At 44.3% G+C, this 7,981-nt stretch overlaps 1 protein-coding gene and 1 long non-coding RNA gene across 5 annotated transcripts in view; one reads left to right on the top strand and one right to left on the bottom strand.

The window, feature by feature from the left end:
- Positions 1 to 1,149: 1,149 nt before the first annotated feature.
- Positions 1,150 to 6,614, bottom strand: LOC144235508 (uncharacterized). Of its 2 annotated transcripts, XR_013336231.1 has the most exons (5): positions 6,444 to 6,614; positions 5,707 to 5,855; positions 2,874 to 2,972; positions 2,168 to 2,523; positions 1,150 to 2,007 (listed from the first exon to the last, which is right to left on the bottom strand). It is a non-coding gene; the product is annotated as an uncharacterized LOC144235508 (long non-coding RNA). The 2 variants fall into 2 exon arrangements; XR_013336230.1 differs by having other exon boundaries at positions 1,150 to 2,523.
- Positions 6,615 to 6,803: 189 nt separating this feature from the next.
- FBXO38 (F-box protein 38) overlaps positions 6,804 to 7,981 on the top strand; it is a 56,298-nt gene continuing 55,120 nt past the window's right edge. For all 3 annotated transcript variants that reach the window (XM_077769045.1, XM_077769041.1, XM_077769040.1), the window contains exon 1: positions 6,804 to 6,875. The gene's annotated coding sequence lies outside the window, so the exon portion shown is untranslated. The remainder of the gene's footprint in view (positions 6,876 to 7,981) is intronic.

The raw sequence follows: 7,981 nt of genomic DNA, 5'->3' as shown, positions 1-7,981 counted from the left end.
GCAGGCTCCAGGCTCTGAGCTGTCAGCAGAGAGTCTGACTCAGGGCTCCAACTCACCAACCACGAGACCATCACCTGAGCTAAAGTCAGATGCCTAACCGACTGATCCACCCAGGCAGAGAGAATGAGTGAGAGAGAGAGAGAGAGAGAGAGAGAATCTTAAGCAAGCCCCATTTCCAGCACAGAGTTCAATGCAGGGCTCGATCCCACCAACTGTGAGATCATAACTTGAGCCGAAATCAAAATCTGATACTTAACCAACTGAGCCTCCCAGGTGTCCCCAGAATAGTCTTAACTCAAGCACAGCCACAGACTTAAGCAATACCAAGAGTCTACTTCTGTCCTCTGCTAGTCTTTCATTACCTGCTGGCTTTATCATCTCCCACAGCCCCTATCTGCATGAGGAGATAATGGCTGCTACCTCCCCAGACACGTGTCCTGGGAACTGGGTTCAGCAGGACAGGGTTAGGGGGTGGGAAGGAAAAGGGTTGGGGGTGGGAAGCAGGGAATGCTGGGACTCAGTCCAATCAATACGCAATTACAATCCCCAGATATGGGAAATCGAATTTTTTTACGATTGTCTTATAATCCCCAAAAGATGAAATGTAAACATAGAAATGAAGATAAAATTACAGCTTTATTACTACTTTGTGTTAAAAAACAGTCTATAAATGTCATTTAAAATACTTGTTGTATTTTAAGAAAATATAGCATATTAATGAATATGATGGATGGAACTTATTCCAATTTGAAGTTTTTAATTGAGTATTGATTTGAACTTAGAATTTTACGCTGAAAGAATAAGAATTTATTGACTAAATATTATTGGCATTTTGAGAATTTATATATTATATAAATATATAAATTTATATATATGTTTACATAAGTTTTCATTTGCCATATTTTTATGTTTAATTGAATTGAATTATAACATTTATTTATTTGGAAAGGTTTTATTTGTGAAGCAATTGAAGCACTTAAAAGGAAGAATTGAGTATATTAGATTTATCCATTTATTCATGAATTCTTTCATTCAACAAAACTTACCTGTGTGCCCACCCTCCACGTGTTTATTTTTTATTTTTAATTTTTTTCAGGTTATTGATTTATTTTTGAAAGAGAGAGAGAAAGAGAAAAANCCAGGCTCTATGTGTTTATTTTGTTTATTTTTGGGGAACCGATCACCTCTGTGCTTATTGGTCCATCTTCCCTTACGATACTGAAGGTTAAACATACCCTCTTGTCATCACAATCCTTTCCTTGCACCCAGTACAGTGACGGGTCCAGGGCAAGCACTCAGGAAATACATACTGAATGAATGAATGAACCACATCAGACCCAAAACGCGATCAGCTTTTAATTACAACTGTTCTCTCCCCGTTACCTTTTGAATTGAAGGACCATCAACTTCTTTCCCAGTATTGGGCTCACCTAGATGGGCCCAGTTCACTGGCATTTTCCGTGTCTTTCCTCGTAATGACTGAATGCCATTCCCCTCTGCCTATAGGAAGGTGACTTGTTCCTTCAGCTAAGATGAGGGGGAGAATCGCAGTGGACACAGTGAATCCCAGCAGCTGGAACATACTGTTTGTGACGGAAACATTGAAACCGTAGGCTACAACCAGTGGGTACTGGGCTTTGGCTGTCTGATTAACAAGTTACAAATGCATACTTGAAGGTTTAAAATTCAGTCACAAAGAAGCCATTGACATAATCCCCAGGCTACTTTAGGAAGATTAATCAGACTGTCACCTGGAGGAAAAATTGTAAGAGTGTACGATTTAGTAGTTAGGGATATGGGTTTTGAAGTCAGCTCAAATTTCACAGTGATTCTTTGCAACTTACTAGCTGTGTGACCTTTATCAAAATACTTAACTTCTCTGAACCTGAGTTGCATTACTTACAAAATGGGGCCAGTGATTCTTAGGTTCCGGAGTTCATTGGATTAAATGTGATGATGTATTTAAATGATTGGTAGAGTGACATGATGATGAAAGGAATCCAAAACCTAAACCAAAACAAACAATAAAAGTTAAGACTCTGCAGGAGAGACTAGACCTAGGATGACGAGGCAGTGACACGAGGAAGTAGCCACACGGAAGCCCACGGGGGTTCAGACGGGGTGTTTACAGTCATTTCCAGTGTCGCTGCCAAAAGCTTGGACTCACTCAGTGCCTGCCGTGCTGCTGGGCATCGTGGCTTTCTCCTGGAATGTTCTTTGTCCAACGGGGTCTCCCAGTTTCCTGGTCCTCTCTGCAGCCCTGACGTCTTATTCCCAGGTCCCATGCAGTCTGTTAGTAAATGCTGGCTGGTCGTAAATAGTCCTTGACATGTCAAACACTTTTCTGAAGAGTAACTTCTTTACTCTCATATCTCTAGAGATCAGGCTAAAAGATCTGTGCTAGATGTAGTGATGGGGAAAACACAATCCGAGTCACTGTAAAAACAAAGCTCGTGGAGTCTCCTAAGTTGCCACCTTCACTTTCCTGTGACGTAACTTTGCTCTGGTGCAGTTTGGCCCAAACTAAAAATAAAAAACAAAGGCTTTATTGCTTAATGCTTGCAAAAGCCTCCCGTGTAGGTTTTCCCTTTTTCCTCCCTCCCTCCCTCCCTTCTTTCCTCCCTTCCTTCTTTTCTTCCTTCCTTCCTTCCTTCCTTCCCATTCTCTCTCTTTGTTTGTTTTGGTTTGGTTTGGTTTTGCCTAATCTACCACCTTGTGTTTGGTTTTGGAATTGCAATTCTCTATGCATATACCTAGGTACAATATGTTTTCACAGGATTTCCTTATGTAACTCAGGAAAGTGTAAAATGCTTCGAAAGTGAACTTGAGAAATAGCACATGCTCAGGTTGAGCCCTTGCAACTTCAACTATACCTGGAACAGAGGCTTCTGGACAATCAAATAATAACAGCCAAGTTTTGTGGAGTTTTTGCTGCATGCCAGGCACTGTCCAACGTGGATTACAAATACTACCTAACAAGAAACAAGCAAGGGCAAAGATGTGAAGAAATTGGAACCCCTGTGCACTGCTCATGAGGATGTAAAATGGTGCAGCCACTATAGAAAAACTAAAAATAAAATAATCATATGATCTAGAAGAGATATTTGCACGCTCATGTTTCCTGAGGCATTATTCACAATAGCCAAGAGGTAGAAACAACCCAAGTGTCCATCAATTGATGAATGGACAAACAAAACATGGTGTATCCATACAATGGAATATTATTCAACCTTAAAAAAGAAATTCTGACACATACTACAAAATTGAGGAACCTTGAAGACATTATGCTAAGTGAAAGTCACCAAACACAGAAGGGCAAATATATGATTCCATGTAGATTAGATATATGGAGACAAGAAGTGGAATGGTGGGCTGGTGGGGGTGGGGGCAGGAAGTTGTTTAGTGAGTATAGAGTTTCAATTTGGGAAGATAAAAAAAAGTCCTGGAGGTGGATGATGGTTAAGAGTTGCACAAAAATGTAAAACATGTTCCTTTTTTCTTATTTATTTTGAGAGAGAGGGAGCAATTGGGGTAGGGATGGAGAGAAAGGGGAGAGAGAGAATCCCAAGCAGGCTCTGCACCATCAGTTCAGAGCCCGATGTGGGGCTTGAACTCACGAAACTGAGATCATGACCTGAGCCAAAACCTAAAGTCAGACATTTAACTGACTGAGCCACACAGGCACCCCCAAAATGTAAACACTCTAATGCCGTTGAACTCTACACTTAAAAGTGGTTAAAGTGGTAAATTTTATGTTACATATATTTTTATACAATTAAAAAAATAACATGTAAGGGCACCTGGGTGGCTCAGCGGGTCTGACTCTTGATATCAGTTCAGGTCCTGATCTCTTGTGGTGATGAGATCGAGCCCTGTGTCAGTTCCATGCTCAGTGCGGAGCCTGCTTGGGATTCTCACTCTCTTCCTCTCTGTCCCTCCCCTGCTCTGCTCATGTGCATGTGTACTCTCTCTCTCTCAAAACAAATAAACATTAAAAAAATGTAAGGAATCATTCATGTGCAGACTCAAAAAAACTGTGTTGCTGCGTCTACCAACCTTTCTTTTTGATACTTGTGCTAATAAAGTCTACATATGTCTCCCTCCCCAAATTAAAAATAAAGAAATGAGGTAATGTGGTAAATTAAAGATAGCCACAAATTCTTTGCTGCTTCTTCAACTAAGAGGTAGAGTCTTATTCTTCTTCCCTTGAATCTAGGCTGGTTTAGTGTCTTCTTGACCAATAGACTGAGACAGAAATAACTTCTGGAATCTGGGATCTAGCTGCTTACAACAGCTCGCTGTCTGCATTTTCTGTCTCTGAGAGCTCCGTCAAAGCACAAGGGTTTTTTTGTGAGAAACCCAAACCAGAGAAGGAGTCCACGCGCAGGCATCTGGATGGATGGCCCTAGCCAAGTCCCTACAGGACTTCCAGCCTGAATTGCCAGTAATCATTCGAGCCTGAAGTTAACTGCAATTTCAGCTAATGTCTGACTGCGAGTGTGTAAGAGACCCCAAGCTAGAACTGCCCAACCACACCCAGTCAATCCACTTGACAGATCATAGCAAATTGTGTTAAACCACTAACTTCCGCAGTGGTTTGTTTCGTAGGTACTATATTGATGTCCCTTTTTACTTGAGAAACCTCAAGCTGAGAGTTGAAACACTAGCTAATGGTCTCTGTGCTAGCAAGGCACAAAGGAACTCACACTTGAAGGAGATCTTTCTAAACTTCTAAAATTGTAAAGCCTGCATTCTGACCACTGAATGCACGGTTTCTCAGTTGAAACAGTTATACAAAGGATAGACTTCTCAAATAATCCTATATTTAAATTCATAGCTGAGCTCTACCACATGACTCCACTCCAAGGGTCATGTCAATGACCCCGATGTGCATGGTACATTCCTCCAGTTGTGTGTTACACAGGCCCCATAGCCCTAAGAAGCGGCCTTGAACAAACCCTGTCCCTATCCTCAACCAGAGATTGTTCTCTTAAGTGTTGGACCTTCTAACAAATTGTCTAAGGGCCTAAGAAGTTTCAAGGGAGGAGAGGTTGGTGCTAGAACCTATGAGACTATGAGAAGTAAGAGGCATTTAGAAATTTTATTAAAAAAGAAACACCGTACAGTGGTTCAGGGCCATTTGGTGTAGGGCAGATTTCCCCGTAGAGGTCAGAGTGCCTCTGAAATTATCACTGTATGAGAGCGGGGAACACTAGCTCAGGACTCTAATAAAAACCCGTAACACCAACAAACAAAAAACTCTTGGCGATGAAGAGATGCACATGTTCTACCTTAACCTGTTAAAACTAAACGAGTTTTGATGTCTAATTATACACGGCAGCCACCCATAGCACTCAGAAAACCTCTCTATTCAGCATTTATTACAAGTGTGCTTTTGTTTCTCTTCCTAAATTTGAAGTAGGAAACATATCTTATTTGTATTTCTAGGCCCACCATCATACTTTTTACCAAAGGAGGAATGCTAACCAGATGAAGGAATATATTCAAATAAAGATTCATCCTACTGGGACTGAAGTAAACCTTAGGGAATCCCTTGTGTCCATGCCAGGCTCAGTGCTAGACACTTCCATATAGGATTCCTATTTGTTTTTCTAGACAATCCAGAAAACAGAAAAGGCCAAGGTTTGTGTCAGTGTTTAAGTTCAAATATGAAAGAAATCGACGGAAGCAACTATTTTCACTTACAGGAAAAATGTAATATGAAGTTGGGATTAAGATGAACAGCGTACAAATATAACGAGGTTTTATTGTTTGTTCTTCCCGGAGCCCTAAATCCAGGACACAGGGTTTAACACATGGACTGGAACAGCAAGAACTGTGTCTGCCAAGATAAGCTGCAACCCACGGTGCCAAACCATAGTAGGGAAAAAGAAGAAATCAGGTTTGGTATTAAGAAAAGAATAGCAAGGACCGGGGAGCGCCCCCACCCCCACCCCCAAGTCCATCTTGAGTCCTTTCTGCAGCAGAGTCCTCTAGTCTGACCCGTGTCTCCTCAAATTGCATCTCATCCGGTTTCATTGCACACTAGCTTTCCTTAAGGGCATTTGTATCTATTTTAATGTAGATATTTTAGTTCATTTTAGTTACATGCATGCAGAGGCAAGAACGTGGGATTGGGAAGGTAAATATTCAGGTTTCAGTCCACCTGGGTGATAGTAACCTCTCTGAACATAATCTGTAGCCATTAAAGAAAGAAAGAGACGGATTCCTGCCCCTCTGTGAAAGTGGTAGGCCGTTCTTAATGAGAACACCCCAGCGCGAGCCCTTTAGAAACTGTAAAATACTGTTCATTACGTGCAACAACGACGTCCCCAAAGTAGAGAGAAGCTGGTTTAACACTAACATCTTTAACTTTTCCCCCACAACTCCTCCCACCCTCCCCTGCCGGCTAAATAAATAAATAAATATATATATGTATATACATATATTAGCTAGACGAATTCTGGAAAAACCTCTGTTGGAACGCAGTCGTTTTGCAAACGGCAACACGCGGTCCAAAGGCTTATCCGAGACCGCCAAGCACCCGCATACCGAGGTGCAAACCGCAGGGTGGGGACAACCTCCCCCCGCGGCCGACTCTAGGCGCTTCCGGTGCGGCGACACTGTCACGGGAAGGATAGACCGGCCCCAGCTCCGTCACCAACCGCCCCGCTTAACATGGCTGCCGAGCCTAGACGCCTGCGTCCCACACCCAACATGGACACGGCGAGCAGGCCCAGCCCCGGAAGACAACCCTCCGGAAATGCCTGAGCGGGGGCGGAAGCGGAAGTGCCGCGGCGGTGGGGGCCGCGGGAAGTGTCTGTAGCGTTTCTCCCTCCCTCACAACCACAATAACAGACGGAGGGCCGGCGTAGGTGAGGCGGCGGTCGAGAGGGCCCGGGGGCCGGCGGCGCGCAGCAGAGCCGGGGGTGTTGGGCGGCAGGATGGAGGCGGCCGGATGGGGGCCCCCGGGCTCCCGGGCTCCAGACCGTCCGGGCTCTCGGTTTCGGGCCCCTTTCAGGCCTAGAGCGTCCCGGAGAGCAGGGGTTGGATTTGTGGTGCTTGGCCTTGTAGGCCGTGGTGGCGGGGTTTGCTTACCTTGTCCAAACCTGGCCCAAGATTCTAGCACACAGAATTCTCTCTGGGTCTCGATTTCCTCAGGATAGGGGCGGGGTGGGGGGTTGGGCTGGACAACTTATGGGACCCTATCCCGCCCCGGGTGTCCCGAATTCTACGATTTTTACGTTGTCAGTGTTTCAGTCAGTACGTTAAGGAAGACCTGTAGTCAGCGTGCTGAGGGGATGTCCTGAGCAGGACGCAATGAATACGGTCTTTGAGACGCCGCCGGCCCTAAGATCAGGAGCCTCAAATTCTGGTCTTACCCCGTCCACCGACTCAACTGTGTGACCTTGTCCAGGTTCCTTACTCCCTCTGTAGCACAGTTTGCTTATCTGTCAAATGAAAGGGTTGCCTGTGATGCTTCTCTAAGCTCTGCAAATCAGATTCTCAACTCCCTCTGAAGGAGGCTTTCCTTAGAGACAGACCTGAAAAGCTCGTCTTCCCTGTCTCCCGTATAGCCTGGAGTTGACTGATAAGAGACGTCTACGTGTTTCTTTCCAGACACCAGACTGGCTGAGGGCACCTGGGCGCTTAGGAAGGTTCTTGTGATGCGGGAAGTTCTGTCCTGATGACTTGGTTTTATAAATCTATACCCACAGTGTAAAAACACATCCGCGGAAAAATGGGAGACCTTGTTTTTTTCCCCTCTTAAAGCTGCTATTAACTTGCTGGCACTTTGGGCAAATTCCTTCCGACTTCTCTGGACGTGAGAGTTCTCAGCTGGCAAATGAAAGTGTTGGATTAGGTCCCTGGTTTATAATCCTCCTTCCCATCCTCTGAGCACAACTGAAGAATAAAATAATGGCTCTTGTAAGGCCATGACTTTCTGGGAGAGGAAAGGGGGGGGTGGGGGTGGGGGGGG

Source organism: Crocuta crocuta, unplaced genomic scaffold, assembly GCF_008692635.1.
Source record: "Crocuta crocuta isolate KB4526 unplaced genomic scaffold, BGI_CrCroc_1.0 scaffold340, whole genome shotgun sequence".
Taxonomy (NCBI): Eukaryota; Metazoa; Chordata; class Mammalia; order Carnivora; family Hyaenidae; genus Crocuta; species Crocuta crocuta.
This window is presented reverse-complemented; position numbering and strand designations above follow the sequence as displayed.